A 19,879-nucleotide genomic window follows, 5' to 3' on the forward strand; every position below is an offset into this window, starting at 1 on the left:
TTCTTTGTTCACATACTTGCTTTGTTATTTATGTCCTGTAAATTGTGTAATTAAACTTGGTGTGACTGAAAAAGTAGTTAGTAAGAAGTCATTCATATTCATTTAGAGAGTAATCACACCATTATTTAATTATTATTAAGCAGACATGGCTTTGAAAAAATGCAATACTTCATTTGCTCCCTGAATATTTCACAAATTTTAAAGGGTAAAGTAAGTAAACTACCTTTAACTATTTCCACATGATAACATTGCAAAAAACATGGAGGATTTTGTGGAGCTACAAAATTCAATTATCTACCTATGGAAACAAAGCTCTGCTGAAGTTGAGAGAAATCGTATGTAACTGTACACCTTGCTTTACTGGATTGCATTAGGTATATTCAATTGTTTTATAAAGAACGATGAAAGTCATAGTTGTAGTGGAATGGTATGACAAGTAAATGCAAAGCAAGATGTCTTGGTTCTGTTAAGTGTATCTGCTTCAATACACTTATGCTGCAGAGCTTTATCTCTAAATACTCTGAATATTTTACATGATAAGGTGAGATAGAATAGGCCCACAACCAATGTAGATGAAAGTGTTATCTGTGAACTGTTGATGTGTCTGTGATCAGATGGGGCCCATTAGAATATTCAAACACATCTGTCAGGGGATTTACAGGGTCACTGATGTAATAGATTTGAGGCCCTAGTGCAGTCCCTTGATCTTTTTAAATCTTTTGTTAATAAACAGTAAATGTGAAAACATTATTGTTAATTAAGATCTGAGGGAAGACTCAAGACAGCAAGGAGAAGAACACCTTTTTCATGTTTATCTGAAAAGACTGTGCTGATTGGCAAGAGCAGATGCAGACACACCACACTGAATCAACAATTCTCTTTGTTTTGGCACTTTTTCTTCCCTTAGTCCTTTTGGTACTGCTCGTCAAAAGCTCCCTGACACAAAGATTTTCAAATAAATACATCTTCTGAGCCTTCTTTTCTGTCAAGCTACTTAGGATATTTTTTTCATATATGGAATGTTTTCAAACTAATTCTCTGTTATCCTTTTCCTCTTGATATGACACCGATCTCTTCATTATTTAGCCCTTTCATTTGAAAAGCTTCTACCCTCCCTAGGAATGAGTGAGGGCTACAGACATTAGTAGTTAAGATTCTGAGCACATGTTTTCCTTGTTTTGTTTGATTTAGTATCTTGAATTCCTTCTTTATTTACCAAGAAGGCATATCTCCTATATTTCAGCTCACTAATTGTCAGGTCTTGCTAGGCTTGCAGAGCCGCCTTTTGATTGAAGGATAATATTCAGTGGAAAGAAACAAAGCAGACAAGAAAAGATGGGCCTTGCTGTAGTAGGCGTTGTTTAATTTGCCTCTCTGGGACTGGCTACAAATCCTCCTCATTCTCTGTTGTTGTAAAGATTACTAGACTAGAAACAAGGCAGTGAAGAAAAGAAATTTCATTTCTGGTATTTTAGCTTTTTACACAAATGATGACACGCATTTTCTAAGCATTTGCCTTTGCTTGATTAGGTAGCTGTTAAGTCAGTGGCTTTATCTGAGCCTCTTTTATCTGATGGCTTCATAATACTGATAATATTAAGAACATGCCTTTAAGGACTATGTACTAATTCATTTGAACAGGAGAAAATAACAAACAAAAAGATGAGGGTTGTACTTTAAACCATAAGGTGAAATAAAATTAATATATGATCACTTATTATAGGCAAATTGCAATTCTCGCTCTTACACCAAGGAAGGAAAAGAAACCTTTTAAGCCCTGAGAGACCAAGAAAGCATATAAGTATTCATCCTGGCCTTTGTGACTGAATTCAGGATTGATTAGCCCTGAGTCCAGATGATTTTAACTCATCATAATTTGAAACAAACCTTATGACACATGGAACTTATTCTTCAAAATTGTAGTGTTGCTTCATCTGACTGGAAATATTTGAGTAGCGTTACTGATGGTCTCTGGAACAGAAATTTGGCCCTAAAACTCAGATATTTCTGCAAGTTTACAATATATAAGAAATGAAAACTTAGTCAAAGAGGCTTTAATTTTCTCAATCTCTATCAGGAAAGAACATTACAAAAACATACAGCCTTCTAACTATTCCCAAATCTGTGAATGCCAGAACTTACATATTGTTTGATTCTAAAGTTGCCGGAGTTAACTCCTGTTTCTATTAGAGAAGACTTTTTCTTAGTGATTGTTCCTTTTCTTCTTACTTTTGCACAAAAATATCTCAGCAGTTTAATAAATTTGTACCTTGGAACAAAAGTCCAGATGGATGAAATGAAATGAAATGAAATGAAATGAAATGAAATGACCCTATCCTTTGCTTAGTCTAATAATGAAGTTTGCATTGACTTTGTTTTTCAACAAGTTAGCATAATTCTCTTTTACATGTTTTGTTTTGGACAAATTGAAATGAAAAGAAAGAAAATATTTTTATGTTATTAACAAATTGGCCCAATCCTGAAAATACTGTTAATGAAACATTTAATGCAGACCTTAATGCTGAACTCCAAGATTTCTTAATGCTAAAAATGAAGGGGGGGTTTAATCCACAGGAACAAGTCTTTTATAGTTTTTTTATACTGATCTATTATTCTTTGATGCCTAATTCAAATGATGAACCATGAATATTTTTCTGTAATGTATCTAGTCAACTCTATGCTTGTGATTTCAACTCATTCTTTTAACAACAGTGAAGAAAACCTTTTATTTCCAACCCCTTCCAATTAATTTTCAAGCCACATTCTGCTATATTCACTACTAAAATAAACAAATACACAGATAACAAACTTCTTGAAAATTCTGAAAATCTTATTTTCAGCAGATGCACACATTTACCTCAGCCTAAGGCAATGACAGGCAATCAGTCTCTATTGAATTTTGTTACAGCCATATCAGTGTCATGTCCTTGAAGGAATAAGCAGTAGTCAAAGACAAAAGAGCCAAGAGGTTCAGAAAAGCAGGCTAGTGATCATATCATTATTGACTGATTTATTTTATAACACTTTAAATTATGAAAAATTCTGACTTATGCATCAAGCCATCATTGAACTGCAGTGTATGGACTTGAGGGATAAGAATGGCATGTCTGGTACACTTGACATTACTTACTTTAGTAGCTATCATATATTTTATTTCCCCTTCATTACTCCTATATTCATTTATATTACAGTTTAGTTGCACTTTCATAAGATTAATTTTGAGAAGAGGGAAGATACTAAAATTTAGTTTTATTTTAACTATACTGTAAAAGAGAACATGGCTATAACATAAGTTTTGATGATCTTTCAAGCCTTTCTTTCCTGAAACTTCCAAATGCTCATATTTTTCACAGATAGTCATTCATAGAATATTTCTATTAATAAAGTCATTTTTTAGATAATATTATAGGTTGAATCAGTCAAAATTCTTTTGTGGAGACCATTAACATAAAATAACTTTTGACAAGTTATTTATTGAAATGTGTCCGATTTACCTTGGGTAAACAAGAACAAGGCACCTTTGCCACAAAGAAGTACAAATAACCAATATTTTACCAAGCTAAATTTTGTCAAACTTTGCTGACATTAGTTTCAGCAGGAGTACTTAAGAGTGTTCTGCTTAAACTGGGTGCAATCAATCCAATTATCCTTAGATCACATGAAGATTTTGGTTTATACAGGCTGTATAAAAGTTTGGAAATTTAGGCTTGTACACACATAAGTCTGTAAAGAACCTTCTCAGTTTGGGTGAGATTTCCCTCTGTGATGCTCATATAGTGTTATCCATACACCAGTTTTCATAGCAAGAATATGATAGATGGTAGAGAAAACTTAATTCCATTCTGTTATCTCTGAAATATTGAAGCCTCAACCTATGCTTCAGGTTGCTTTAGTGCTACAGCAGCAGGACTTTGTGATAGCACGAAGGGGATTTGCCTCTGAGACCTAAGCTCAGCCACCTAATTCCTTGGTAGAGTGGCAAAAGTATCACTTATAACTGCAGTACAGGGAGGAGCCTGAGTTTCTGAAATTGTTCCTAACATTGAACTGAAGTCCATTGTAACAAAAACTTCTGCTAAATCAAGGAAGGCAAGGAGGTCTGTTAATGTATATCTAAGTCCTTGGAAATCTCACAGTTCTGATTCAGCTTTACTCTATCTTATGTTTGACGGTTCAAGGGTCGATCTTTTCTGTTCTTATGCACATAAATTGAATGATTTATTTTTGTTCTCAGGATTCCTTAAGATGTGCCTGGCACCTCAAATAAAGTCACTATCTTCCCTATAAAAAATTTTCACTTTAGATTTACCATAACATGAAGATGAGAAACAGGCAACAAGAAAAAAAATCCAGTGACTGAAAGAGGCCATTCTTAGTTACATTTTGACAACTGTGTTATGTTAATTGTATTATAACAGTTAGTGCTACTGAAAATCTATTGGGCGTTTTGAAACAAATGCTGCTATATTAACATATCTTCTCTGGCACATGAAGAAACATTTGCTGAAATAAGTGCTTCTTGAGATTTGCTCCTTGTGCACAGCGGTATTGAAATATGTAATTGTATGGACTGCCTTGATGGGAGCACATTTTGAGTAAAAGAAATCAATGTATCTTTCTGATTCTGTTAAACAGAAAAGGTACCATCTCTATTAACTGTTCTTGATTTCTTTCTTTTTTTGCATGTAGGAAATTGTGGTTATAAATGTCAGAAGAAGCTCCGTTCTTTTTCTTGAATTCACACACAGGTCATCAGAAAAAAAATCGTGGAGGAAATAAGAAAAAAATCATGTGCAATAAAAGTTTGCTATATCAACTCATTAAGATTAATCAGCCATGAGGTTTTTTGGCTGACACATTCTTTTTTCTCTCTACATTTCACTTCCATTGCTATATTATTATTAAAAAGCTCTTTTATTTTCCTTCTTTGTTACATGCAAATGGCTTTGCAGTTTTATCAGATACAAGATTGTCATGTCATTTGATATCTTCAGGTGGAATAAGTCAATTACATTTGGATATACTAGATCTTTGCTTTTGGGATTCTCCCTGCAAGTCCTTCAACTGCCCTACATGACCTTATCAGCCAATTTCATATATGTGGATGCATATGGATAGTTAAAGTTTAGGGAGCTAATGCTTCCCAAATTTCCCATAGGCTGACACTCAGGCAAATAGCAGCCCCCTCAGAAACATGCTGTAGGTAAAAGAATATTTTAATTCCAAAACTCAAATGCATAAAAGACAAGCTTTTTCAGACCCTGATTCATACCACACTTTTCTTGCTCAGTAATGATGGGATTGATAGATTTAATGAACTCAAATTAGTCGTTGGAAACGGAACATCTACATTAAATTACTACTTGCAGCATATCAAGGCATCACAAGTGTTCAGGCCTGTCTCCCTGCTTGTCCAAAAGAAATTGTAAACGTTCTTTATGAATTTCATTTTTAAATTTGCTCTGTAATGGAGAGCAATTAATTAACTTTTCATGAAGAACTATTTTTGAGGAGGAAATTGATCTATACTAGGTAAAGAAAAAACAGAAAAAAAGGCAACTGCAGTCACGCAGTATCTTCTACATGTGCACCAATATTTCTTGATACTTGATTGTCTGTTTTTAAAATAAACTAAATGTATTGCAACAATAGCCTTCTTTCATTCTGAAGTACACAGCAACTTGAGACCTATTTCTTGGCAACATTATGTTCTTTAAAATAAATGCTTTCTCTTTTCATCAAGTTGTTAATTAATTAAACCATAACCTGTGACACTGAAGTGACTTTTGAAAGGAGTACCAGAAAAAAAAGAATCTTCTCCTGTCTAATTTGTTAGCCCCTGTGCTTGACATCACATCAATGCTGAGAATATGCAACAGGAGTATCTCAGGATACATAACGTTACAACTAATTTTGCCACCTATCTGCTTTGCATAAGTGGGGTATCTTTTCCAGAATGGTTTATAGCTGTCCTGTCAGTTTGAAAGGAATAAATAGAAAAATTTTATTGGAGCACATGCAGTTTTTCAAAGGCACATAATGTATGTAGAGCTTGAGGACATTATTACTATTCTCTTTCTTTCATTTCTTTCATATAGTTAACTTCTACTTGGGAAAGTAGGTTCTCCAAGTGAGCTAGTAAAATTTCATAGCAGTTTTTTTAATATTGATTTGTCTACAAATCAAGCAGGTTATTTTAGTTATCCACAGTATTATACAAGAAAATTTTTTCACTAAAAAATCTAATGGAAAAAATAGATATTTGGCTTTGATACCATCACCTGACATGTTTAAATAACAAAAATTTATTAGGAACTGAATTTTACTGAATTTTCCCTGCACTTCCTCTTCTAGCAGTTCCTGGTAACATTTACGCTAATTAATCCTGCTCTATAGAACACATTCTATTTTACCCCTATATCAGTTCTGCCTCTTTCTATCTTACATACTCTCTTTTTTGAAGCTTATTACTATCTCTTGCTTTACTCTCTTTTCTGTAAAATTATTCAGTCACAGATTTCAGATGAAGACAGACATCTAAGTTGGTTACTCTTGTGCAACTGATCGTTAATTTGGATGCTGTGATGCTCCTAATGGAATTCCTCCATTACAGATAAAAGGAGATACGGAGAAATAGAATATATTGATCTCCCAAGTCCAATAAACCTTTTAAATTTTGCTTGCACAACATATGTACAGTACTTCTTATTGTTTAAAAATGAGAAAAGCTTTTTTTATGGCCTATCTCAAGATAACAGTATATATTGTTTTAATCTCAAAAAAATTTAAGGAAGATGAAGGGATCCCACCAAGAGAAAAATATTATTTAAGGTTCCAATCTTAGTATCGATTTCAGTACAGCGGCTCCCCAGAAATAAAGATAAGCACAGACATAAATCACTGTGGGAATAAAAGGTGATGGGTTGTAGTCATTTCTGCAGAACTGAAGCTGTGGACCTTCTCATGAAAAAGTATATCTATAATAAATTTGGAATCTGTGCTTCATTCTCTGTCATACAGCCTCCCAAAATGTCAAGTAAACACTTTATGTGTGCAAAACTTTGTATGATTACCCTTATTTTACAGAGGTAACTGAGGAAGAGAAGATAAGCCATTCACACATGATAGACAGCAGAAGTGACAGATGAAGTGAACTGAAGATTTTTAGTTCAGATCACTGGATCACATTCCCTAGAAATCATTTGTTTGTGTGGCTTTTCTTTTCTTTTCTCTTTTCTTTTCTCTCTTCTTTTCTTTTCTTTTCTTTTCTTTTCTTCTTTTCTTCTTCTTCTTCTTCTTCTTCTTCTTCTTCTTCTTCTTCTTCTTCTTCTTCTTCTTCTTCTTCTTCTTCTTCTTCTTCTTTTCTATCTGGTTGCTTCAATTTCTGTTCCACTAAAGGAAAACAGAAGCTGATTGAAAATTCATTGAAGTCAGCACTACCTCTACTATTCACCAGAAGATTGTTAAGGCAAGCAGCACTTAAAGAGAATTTCTTAATCTGTCTTTAAAAAATAATAGTCAAAGAGCTTTTATCAACACATAAAAGGTTAGGAGAAAAGAGAAAGAAAGTGAGAAGCTGTACAAGTTAGAAAAACTGTGGAAGTAAAAATGAAGAAAGGATACTATAGAGAGCCAAATTATTATTAATCTTAGCATTTAACTTCCAACTAAATTTAAATACTTCAATGATATTAACATTAATAGTCACTAAAATGTAACACTTGTAATGAAATCTGACCAATTTCTCTTCATTCTTCAGCTGAAAGCATTGAACTTTCTCAAAGAGGAATAATTATGATAGACACTTTTGCTATGGTTGCAGGACTGCAAAATTATTAGGTTTGAACTATGTCATGTCAAAAATGTAAAGGAAGGCATATATTTTATAGCCATTTGATACTCTGTTCCTCCTTGTGCAGAATATTAAAAGAAAGGTAATGCAACTGTGTGCCACAACTTGAAAATAATATTGAACCCGGAATGTGTAATCTCTAGTTTATACTGCAATATGCCAGGTTATATTTGATAAATATGATTATTGATATCATAGGGACAGTGCTGTAGCGGAAGCCAATATTCTGGACAGCTGTGCTCTGATTTGGTTTGAAGAAAGGGGCACAGAAAACTGTAGCTCATAGATGTCATCTCTCTTTAATGCTGTACCCTGCATGTTTTAAGGCAATGATTGCTTAACTTATTAACATATTGCGGTACCCATAAAAATATCAAATATTTAAACAAAAAAGATGCATGGCATGTCCAGTAGATAAGCAGTGAAGTAAGAACAATTGAACTGTGTAAGAACATAAAAATTATATGTTTAAGAAGAAGCAACTTGGACAATGGATAACGTTTCCTCAAGACAGATTTTTAGAAGGATCATTCATTATTGAATAGTGAGCGCACAGTATGGTAAAGAAATACTGCTAATACTGTCATATATGTACTATTCAATGATTTATAGTCATAAAATGTTGCATTATAAAGTAGATAATTATAAAGCTTACACACCTTTTCAATAGAGTTTATAAGTTTCAAGTGATACTGGGGATCTGTTGTGCAAGTGCAATATATGTATTAAAAGTTTCCAGTCTGAAGGATTTAAAATTCACCCAGATAAGGCAAAGATGAGTTACCATTACATTGATGTTACAGATGCATAACTGAGTTTAAAAAAAAAAAATCTATATTTTGCCCAGTATCACAAAGGAATTGCAAAGATCCAGCACTGAACCAATCTCCTCTGGCCCTCAGTTCAAAATTCTATTTGTTTTCAAAATGGAGAATGACTCAACAGTTAAATTAGGAAGAAATACTAAATATGTTATTCTTACCTTAAAGTGACAAATACAACATAGGACTAATACTCTTAACTGAAATACAAATGACATTTTTGATGAGTGCATGCAGCAAATGTGAGCTCCTATAAAAAAGTCTTTCATGCTAGAGTGTCTAACTTAAACATACTTCCAGAGCACTTTTCAGAGATGCAGTCTCCATAGCCTGAAAAATTCTACTGCAGTTTCCATACAATGGGTATGCGAACAGGTCAAACAAAAAGTCGGTTCTGTTTGTTTGCTTTACATTTTTGAACGTTCCCTCAGAACCAAGACTTTCCACAGACATGGAGCAATCTTAACGGAGCTTATTCAGATGCAAGAGAGCGTGCCTGTTCCAACAAGACTCCAGTTTGGTTACTCACCTGAGCCATGGGAGTCTTAGTCTGGAAAGGCTTCACTGATCAGTTCAGACTAACGTTTGGATCACATGAAACATAAATGCCCTAGGCATAGTATTTCATCCAAGCTAAAGAAAGGGAAGGGCAGCAAAAGGAGTTTGGACTTTTTGTCCTGACCAGATATTTCATGTTGGAGATGAAAACATTACGTAAAGAAAATTTCGTTAAAAACAATGGGAAGATTTTTAAACTGACTTTCTTCAGTAGTCTGTCTTGAGATGGGTTTTGTTTTTGATGCTGTCTCTCTCCCCCCAACTCCCCCTTCAAAAACTACTATATACCTAAACTTTTACACGTACAGGCACAAATAAAATGGAAAGCTCTGATAGAATCAAAAGGCTGATTGTCTGAATTGCCCTCTGAACCTGTAAGAAAAAGAATGTCTTTAGTACCCTTCTTCAATTCACATAGGCACGGATCTAAGAAATGAACCTAAGCATTCATACGGATAAAAGGTCTGAATCACATTGATATACTTTAGACCCTTTGGCATTCAAAATTGTTTCATATGTATTTTTTTAAATATTGGGACTTTTTGGACCAAAATGCCAAAAAGGTTGAATGTCTTTAAAAGAGTTTCTTTTTTATGACTCAGGAGTCATAAATTAATTTTCCTAAGAGAACTCATGAGTAAGGGCTCATTCCATGTTCAAAAAAATGTAGTTTAAAAATTTCTGAAATATTACTCATGGCTTATGCCCTCTGTTTTTCGTATTATAGTGATTCTGAGTGTCCATATTCTGCTTGCATAGCAAATTTTATATTAATTGGATGTTAGTATTAAACATGTAACATTTTAATTCCTATGTTTTTGCATACTGTCACAAAACATCACTTATATGGCAGAGCTGTGCAAAGTTACAAAAGGATTTTCTCTGGCCAGACTAATGCCAGACCCTGAAAATTTTTTCTCCCACAATCCAAGAAAGAGCTTAGATTCAGTTTGATTCAGATTTTTGCCATCTCCGTAACCTTCTCCTCCAAGAAGAACAGATCTATTCGGTGATGACACTGGTGTTGCAGTCCAGGTCAGTAACTGTGTTTGAAATCCCCAAAGGAGAAAGACAGAAGAATGTCAGGAAAAAGGAAAAAATATATTCCTAAATAGAACCATTTATAGATATATTATCCATAGTTGTTATTTCTCAAGCTGGCCAATTGGAAAGAAGTTAATTATTATGGGTGCCATAAAGTTATTTCTATGCCTTTTGTAATTTTTTTTATCAGTTAATAAAAGAGCATCACAAAATTTGGTAGAACGTGACTAGTCAACTTGTCTGCTCTTTAATGGAGCAGTAGGTCTTTCCAGGAAGATTGTGCAGAATCAGAACCTTTTTCCTGAAAGCTTTTAGGCCTGAATGTAAACTGAAATAATCCTGAAATGGTTTATAGCTACTCTGAGTATTGCTGTGGTACAAGTTTGTGAAACCAAAATCCTTCTACATGTTCCCCCAGTCCACCTAATATATATTCTGAACAGATAATGATACACTTGAGGGTCAGCTTGAGATTCAGAATGAGTGTAGAAGTGCCTGCAGGCAGACAGAGCTGAAGAGGTTCTCTGCAGTGCACTTAACAGTTCCACATGGTTCCAAGAATCATAAAAATTTAAAATGGTGCCAAAGAACTTTTTCTATCAGTTCCACTTCCAGTGCAGGTTAATGAATACAGTGTAACTGGCTGCAGTGGAATTATGTCATTTAAATGGCTTCTTAATTACTGATTTCATTATGTTTAAGGAAATTTCCATATGTTTCCTCATTCTGGGGGCCAGCTTTTTTAGAATAATTTTGATTTTTTCCACCATCACCAGAATATACCTGAAGGAGCTTCAAATTCCTTCAGAAAAAAAATATTGGATGGAATAACAAAGGGTGGTTTGCTTTCTTTTTTTTCTCCTGAGGACAGGGTATAGATATTACAAATGTGAGCAGCTCTGCTAACTAAAAGATACTTCAGCGTAACTCAGAAGCTTAGACACTACTGTACTGAAATCTGGGGATAGAATATTCTACCAATGACATCATTTCCATATGCAATAATCAATTTGAACCAATCTGCAGACTCTCTAAATTGATAAAATAAAAACATCCAGTCCCATCTGGAAGCTTTATTTAGGAAATATGTGATGTACCCCACAACACATATCTCACACTTTTGGCCATAGTGTCAAAACATTTCTTACGGGTTGTTGAAGGAATCCCAAATGACCTGCTAGCCAGCTTTCTGGTCGCTTAACATGTTATCACATTAGACTAACTGAAGTTGTGATTGAAATGCTAGCTGAAATACTGCGATAAATGCAGCTTCTAAAATGAATTCCTTATTGTCTCATTGCAGAAACTGATGGTGGAAGTTCCCCTCCAGAAGTACTTACTTAAAAAATGTATATATTAATTCAGCTGCCAATTTTGAGTTTGACCTGAGAAATTGCTATGCTATTACACCTGCCTCTGGAAAACCATTTGATTAATACCAGTCTCCCTGCCAAACCAAAAGTCAAGGTCTCAGTTATTAAAGGAACACATATTTCTAGTAGAGCTAACCGTGATTTTTGCAGTAAAACATTTTTCCTTTGAGACTGCTGATTTGATGAAAAAAGATTTTTTCATAGAAATGTGTCAAAGTTGTTGAAGATTAAATTTGCTATTGACAATGCTTCTACATTCAGTTATCAATCTGATTACCTGCTTTCTAAATAAATTAATAGTATCTGGTCCAAAGAATCAAAAAAAAAAAGATTTAAAAATGAATGCAAATCCTATTTTCTGACTTTTTGGAAATTAACATAACTAAATTTTTTAAAGAACATCTTTGGTTTTCTTAAGACATTGGTAGCAAGTTTCAAGCAATAAAATAGAAACACAGAACATTTAATTGTACTCATATGTTTTCAACTTTCTGTTTTCATCTATGTGGAAAAGTTTGAAATAAAAAAAAATTCAAATCTAAAATTTTCTTATGTGTTTTGTGCCCAGCTACACATGTTTAATGATGACTACTCCCATAAAAATTATAATGTAATACATTCTATTCTTTTGCTAATTATACATTACCACTCTGTGGGGAACAATGAATAACATAAAAATATTGTTACTTGCAGATCAAAGTCAGAAAGATGCTAATAGTTATCATTCAAGACAAATGCAAGTTTTAATTTTCATGATATGCCCAGCTTAGAATTAAATGTGGACCTGCTGCAATGCATGAGCATTCTTACACAAGGAGGTTTCACCAGTAAAATTTAGAGTCTGTGGCTAAAATATTAAAATATTTTAGCTTTGGATGCCAAGAGAGAGATGCCCTATTCTCAAGCTAGTGTTGCATGGGATCTCATATTCACAGCCTCTGTGCAAGTCCCTTCTAAAGCTGGCTGACTACAGCTACACTGGATAAGTTTTGTCTTGCCTTTTTTCTCAAACTTGTGCAATGAGCCCATGACTAGCGTAATGTTCTCAGTAGGCTTTAAATAATCTCAGAGATGTGTTACAGCCCACTAGTGTGGTATTTTGGTAATGTTTTGCTGGGGGCATATGCCACATGTCGGGAAGCAAAGATAAAAGGAAATGCCTGGTGGTGAAAGAATTTTTGAGACAGTGCTGGGAGATGAAGAGCTGGAGGGAGCCAAGGCTGGCGAAGCAGACTTTCAGTGGTCTATACACAGCAGTCCCTGGTGGGGGGAAAAATCTCCAGAAGTATGCTTGCGTGCTTGAGTAGCTTCTTGGATGGATCTATTTGGTTGGCCTTGGAGGAGAGCTAGAAGTGAAATAACGTACCGGCAGCATGGATGTTTCCCTAGGGAACCATGACGTGGGAGTAAATTGGGAGCCAGTTTTTTTGACAGAGTAAATTGACTTAGCTTTTGATTCCCAAAGGCTGATGACTAGAACAGACTATTCACTATGCTGAAGTCCTCTGCAGCCAGTTAGTATAAACAGAAAATATAGACCTTGCTTCTGGTAATTTCAGGAAGAAAGGCAAAACAGCTTCTTATATCTTCTGTTAACCTGAGGTCTGCAACTGCTGATAATCCTCTTCAGTAGCGTGGTTAACAAAGGTTACTTACAACTTTGGAAGAACATATGTCTTTTAACATGACATTGATTATCATTCGTCTCTTGAAACAGAGGCAACACCTGAAGCTAATGCGAAAAATCTCTCATAACAAAGCTTTTTCAATTATCCTTTACAGGCCTAGCTCTAAATAACTGCACTTTGCCTTGGAAAGGCAAATGGTGTTCATTTTCATTTTGCTATAGCTTGGTGTCTTTTGTGGAGTGGGAAAAACAAATTCCTGATTTATAGTTTATCTACTTCAGGCTAAATAGATTAGTGTAAGGAGAAAAATCTGCTTTTCAGGTCCATTCAAGCAATATTGATAAATCATTTTTTATTTTCGTAGAATTATTTCAAAACAAGAGATGGAACTTAATTGCATCATTTTATTTTGATTTTATTTTATTATGTAAGGCTAATATGTTTTTGACACAGTGTTTTACCTACTGTAGTAAACTGAGATCCTTGTTAAAATTCTATGTTTTATGCTCAGACTTATTTTTCCTCAAAAAACTAGCAGTTTAGTGCTCTGTGCTTATAATGATATGGTTATCATAACAACTTATATGCATCATAAAAATTTGATAAATTAATGCGTTACTATAATTATTACATATATTTATGTACAGCTGCCCTTACAGTAAAGTTACATCACCATTAAGCAGGATATAATGTCTTTTTAATACAGTTTTACCAGTATTATTTTATTATTTCGTAGAAACATAGGCAGAAATTCTCTGTGGATTTTTATACACCCCGAAATAGCAGGAAAATATCATGGACCTTTCTTTCCATTTTTTGTCACTTACCATGCCTTGATATATTCCTGGATAAAGCAGATGCAATTAATATGTGATTGAGTTAAAACAAATTTGTTTTAACAAAAATATATTTTTTAAATCTAAAAAATAAATGTAATATTTTACACATCTGTATGCTAACAGAAGTATAAGAATATATGTATAGATATCTCTAAAAATGTATGTGATATATACTATTATGCATATTGTTTAATGTCTTTCTATAGAGGCACAGACTGCTCTGGGAGCATGTATGTTTGGGCATTATTGTGGTATATGTAAGAATAATTTTAACCTGATTTATTTACTCCCTAGACCTGTAGCCCAGCAAATAAATTACTGCCATTGTTAGTGACAGGCCACAGACTTTATAATAATTCTGCAAAGTCTCAGAAATAGGACTTGTCAGACTTGCTTTGTCTGGACTTGGGCTGGCGTCCTTAACCCATGTTTTAGTTTGCTTAGCTGTAAGAGCAGTTGACCAGGTGACTATTACTTGGTTTGTTTGTATGATTGTATTGTGCAATACCTTTGTTATAGTTATATAACATTAGTCTATAATGTCATTATAGAACAATATTAATATGTTTGAGCAACTGGTAGATAGAAATAACAAGTAGCTCTTCAGTGTAGGATGGATTATTTTTTATCTTATAATAAAAATGGCATAGAATGACAGCAGGGGCCTTGAAAGCGTGGGCACAGGTCAGCACCAGATGCCCTAGGGCTATGAATAAATCTCCAGCGGCCAATTGCTGATCATTAAAAGACTGTTTTCTTGGGAACTGGGTAAAACTGGTTTTAGGCATTATAAAGGGAAAAAAAAGGATAAGTATAGAATATATGCAAAACATACCATATACAGTAAAACTGGAACATAACAAAGAATATGTGGACCAGTGAAGGAAGAGTAAGTAAGTGGACTATGCTAGCAAATACATAAACATTTTTGACTCCCAAATGGACCAAAGAATGAGGAGAGAAAAATTCCCCCCATCAGCATCATGTTCCTTCCAGTGAAGAACCCGGGATGCTGACAAGTTTTTGTAACCTTCCCCCAGCCCCATCTTAAAAAAATTGTTGCAATTGACCTGCAGACCCAGAGAGGCAGTGAAAGAGTGAGCATAACACCAGGAAAAGGGGTAGATACTAGAGTGTTTGTATACCAATTTTAACTGTATTACCAGTGAGGCTTTTTCTTTAATAATTAGACAATATAGATTACTAGTATTAGCATCTTTGTAGCTGGACTAATACTAGGCTAATAGGATATATAATGAATTATTGGTCTTGCATATAAAGGTGTGTGTTTTCAGTGCACAAAAATTGCATAGCATAACTGGTCTTTTATCCTGCCCTTGAGGTTTGGTTGCAACTTGTGTGCAAAAATTCAAGTCCAACAGTTTGATCCAAAAAGGAACATAGGTGCTTAGAGCTTTTGAGTCCTGTAGGTTCTGAAACTCAAATCTTGTCAAGTAGACTTCTTAGTCAGTGCAGATAACAAGTAGGAAACTAAAAATATTCATGCTAACCATGGAGATATAGAGCACAAAAACGTGTCTTAAATCCCCTGTGTACAGAATGAAGGTGACCGGGTCAGGCTTGCAAGGAAGTGCCTGTGATTCAGAGTCTGAGAGTCTTTTCTAAGGAGTTCATCCACCTTTTGTTTTTTGGAAAAGAAAAAAGTGGAATGTGAAAAAAGTGCTAGTGCTAACACCCACTTTCCATAATCACAACTAGCACATCTATCCAAAATGAAAACATGAGATTCAATGCCTTCTTGCTAGCTCAGGAGAACCAAAGCCACATGCATCAATCCAAAGCCATAAAATACAGTGAATGTGTGGATATGACTCTATGTTCCTCACCCTCTAAACCCTGTCAGGGTAAGTCTGGTCATTGTGTAGCAAATAATTCAAGATAGATAGCTGAGAGTAGGGAAAGAAAGAATTTGCATCAGTATCTCAGTAGTAAGGGCATTCAGCACAGTATCTCAGCTGTAAGGGCATTCAGCAGAAAAGTGAATAACGTACTCTGATCCTCACTCCATGGGACTGCTTAATGCCCGCGCAATCTTTTCTTCTCATCCTTTGAACTGCAGTTAAAAAAGCCAGTGAAGACTGCACAAGGGGACTGTTTTAACTGAGTGCTTAGCTGAGGTCTTACAGAAAAATATGACTGTCCAAGTGTGTGATTAATTTTGTTCTTTGTTTTCAGTTTTAATCAAGTTATTCCTCTGTGTAAAGCCAGCTAGCAAGAAAGCTTGTCTCTTGCTCCTGCCTGTTTGTATCCAAGCTCTATTAGTTTTAATAAAACTGATCCAAAACCTTCTCAAGTCAATGAGACAGGGCTTCTTTTTACTTTGGACTGGACTAAAAATGTCAAACCAGAAGCAGATCAGTCAAAGTTGACTGTTGTATTGCAGAAAGTATTCAGAATTAATTGACAGATCCTATCAGCAGTTTGAAAGTTAGTTCCTGAACTGTGAAGTGGATCCAGAAGTTCCAGTGCTTAGCCAACCTCGCTGCAAAAGGTTTTCTACTCAAGTTTAGTTGGTATTTTCCGTGTTGCAACCCATGCTCACTTCCTCCCAACCTTTCCTGTATGCCTCTGAGTCTGACTCTGTCTCCTCTGTATCCTCCCACAAGGTAGTTGAAGACAACAGTTAAATCCCCTCTTAGCCTTGTATTCTTCAGCCTGAACAGTCCCAAGTCTCTCAGCCTCTCTTCATACACCAGGGGCTTCAGACCTCTAACCATCATGGTGGCCCTTCACTGGACTCGCTCCAGCATGTCCATGTTTCTCTTGTACTGGGGCACCCAGAACCGGACCCAGCACTCAGATGTGGCCACACTAGTGCTGATTAGAGGGGAAGGATCATCTCCCTTGACCTGCTGGCACCTCTCTTCCTAAAGCTGCCCAGTATGAGGCTGGCCTTCATCTCTGCAAGGGCACACTGATGGCTCATTGTTAAACTGTTGCCCACCAGGACCCCCATGCCTTTTTCTGCCAAGCTGCTTTCTAGCCAGTCTCCCCCAGTCTGAACAGATGCATAGGGTTACTCTGTCCTTACTGTAATTTTTCTTTTGCCTTCGTCGATTTTCATGAGATTTCTATTGGCTCATCAATACAGATTCCACTAAAATGTATAGCATGGCCATCAGCATTCTCTTTCTATGTGCAGTGGGAAAGGAAAAATCAAACCAGAGATTATTCACTAAGAATAAGAGCCCCCATCCCCAAAATCCTAGCAGAAGAGCATCAAATTAAAACATCAGAGCATTTTGGAGTACTGCGTTTTAACAAACGTTACACTTATGAGATTTGGAAATTTCCCTGAATTTCAAGAGGCCTTCTTCAAAAACTCCATGAAAATAGAGTTAAAATCCAGCAAGACACTTAACAAACATGCTTAATTTTAAATTGAAATAACCCTATTAACTTTGGTGAGGCTAATGTGTGCTTGAAATTAGGCACATATTAAGTTTCTTAAAGAATTAGGAAAACAAGTAAGGACAGAGGGTCAGACAATGTTATTTATGGAAGCTTAATTTCAAATGTATTGGAGATTGAGGTTTTAGTTATTGATACTTATGTTCTTTTCTGATGTTTATAATCCTCATTTAGTATGGTACACTACTGAGTTATTAAACATCCATATTGGTGATAAATATTTGTAAGAAATAAGCATCTCTACTTTTAAAAATCTTCAGATAAATAATTTCTCCAACAATAGATTTCAAGCATAAGAAATGAGCATGAATCACTTAAGGTTTCACATTGTAAACTTATGTGAAAATAGAACAGATTAAAATATAAGCTTTAGTATATATTGTGCCTGGTAAATTTTCAATCTTTTCCTGATGATTAGATATGACTAATATAATATATCTCAGCTGGACTTCTGACATAATAAGGATCAGAAATTACAGTTCCTTAGAGAAGAGAGGATTAGTATAATTAGGAGAAGCCAAAAGATGGCAACGATTTACAAATACTTGCTCTTTCAATACAGAATATTTTTTCCCCTGTGGAACTCCTTTTATACTTCATATTTTCATTGACTTGCTTTGCACATAATCTAGGATTGTGTTAATGAAGTTTGTGAATGGCAGAAAACTAGGGAGTAATATTACCCTGAGGAAACTGGATCATACTGAGGCATGAAATAATACAAATGAGACTGAGCAGTATAACATATAGCTTCATGCACTGTAGGTCAAATAAACTGGGGATTCGCTCCTTGACTTACACAGGAAAAAGATAGCAAAAGTCCTGGGCATGTTATCAGTTACTAGGGCCATGACGACAGCATAGCCATGAAAAAGGCAAATGCTTCTAGGATGAAAGTAAAACCAAGAAAAGCAGAAGCACTGTGGCATTTGGTAAAGCCATGATAGCATTGAAATATTTTATAAAATTTAAAAAAGAATTCAAATTATACCAAATAATAAGGTAAAACTACTAAACAGGTCTGAAGACTGTTTCTTAACAGAGCAGTCTAGGAAAACTTGGATTGTTCAGGTCCTGGAAAAACAAGACTTAGAAGGAACATGATGATTGTCCCTAAATCACTAAGGAGACAAATACTGAAGAAGAAAAGCTATTTAAGCTGATGGACAAATGATATCAGAAGGGAAATGGTTATGTCATAGACATGAATTAATTTGGTTTGGAAACTAGACGTTTCTATGAAGTAGGATAAGACTGATTCAGGAACAACCTCCTATAAGTGTAGTGTTTATATCCAATAGATTGGAGGATACAATTGCAGTAGCCAGGGACCAATCTCCATGACCCAAAAGGCCACTTTAAATCTTATGTTCCTATGAAAAGTATCACAGTTTCTTTGCTGTGGTGTTACTGTATCTATTGTTTTTCAGCTTTGCTATCGACACAGTTCAATTTCAGTCCATCCCACTGTGATGCTGAAAAGTCACTTGTTATGTTTTTCTTCTGTTTATTTGAAATTATTCCCTATAGTAATATCATTTTGTTGCATATTATTGTAACAGTAATATTAGCCACTTTTGAATATTGTTCAAAAATGACTAAATCAATTTTTGTGTTTGATTTTTTTGAAATGGTTGATTTTCCGTGGAGATTTAGTAAAGAGAACATTTACAAAGTTATTTTTTAGGTGAAAATAGAAAACTGAGAAGAGCCTAATGAACCTAACAGTGTGTTGATGAGATTATGCAGAAGAAAGTCAGACATAAAAAGATATTGTACAGAGAGTACAGACATTTTTTTCTCCTGAAACAATAAAAAAGTGATAAGTGATTTCACTGAGCCTGAACTTTTTTAGAGCAAAATCTGTTTTCAAAATAAGATTTAATTAATTATTTTAGTTTTATTTCACACAGCTAAAATGGTCAGGAACTTGCAAATTCTTAAGTCTATTCTTATTCAAAAGCATGAATAATTCTATTGTTTGAGGTGGTCCAATCTGTGATTATAATTAACATGTTGATGTTTTACTAGAATCATAGTTCACCTTAATCTTCAAGAGTCTTTCTCAGGATAAGTAAGGTAAGGTGTTTGTTGTGATTATATAAAAATGCAATTATCTTTATTTTAGCTTGATAACATTGAGAATGGTATTGATTTAGATGCACCTTTATATAGAGTTCATTTCGGAGATTTTACCTCCTTGACCAAAATATCTCACAAGGGCAATGAAAGATCCTAGATTTTTTTTTTTTAATGTAATCACATCTGGCCTCAGCACGGGGTTACACATGAGTCTTTTTGACTAAGTAAATGTTTTTTCACATAGTTAAGG

Source organism: Apteryx mantelli, chromosome 3 (genome assembly GCF_036417845.1).
Source record: "Apteryx mantelli isolate bAptMan1 chromosome 3, bAptMan1.hap1, whole genome shotgun sequence".
NCBI classification, from domain to species: Eukaryota; Metazoa; Chordata; class Aves; order Apterygiformes; family Apterygidae; genus Apteryx; species Apteryx mantelli.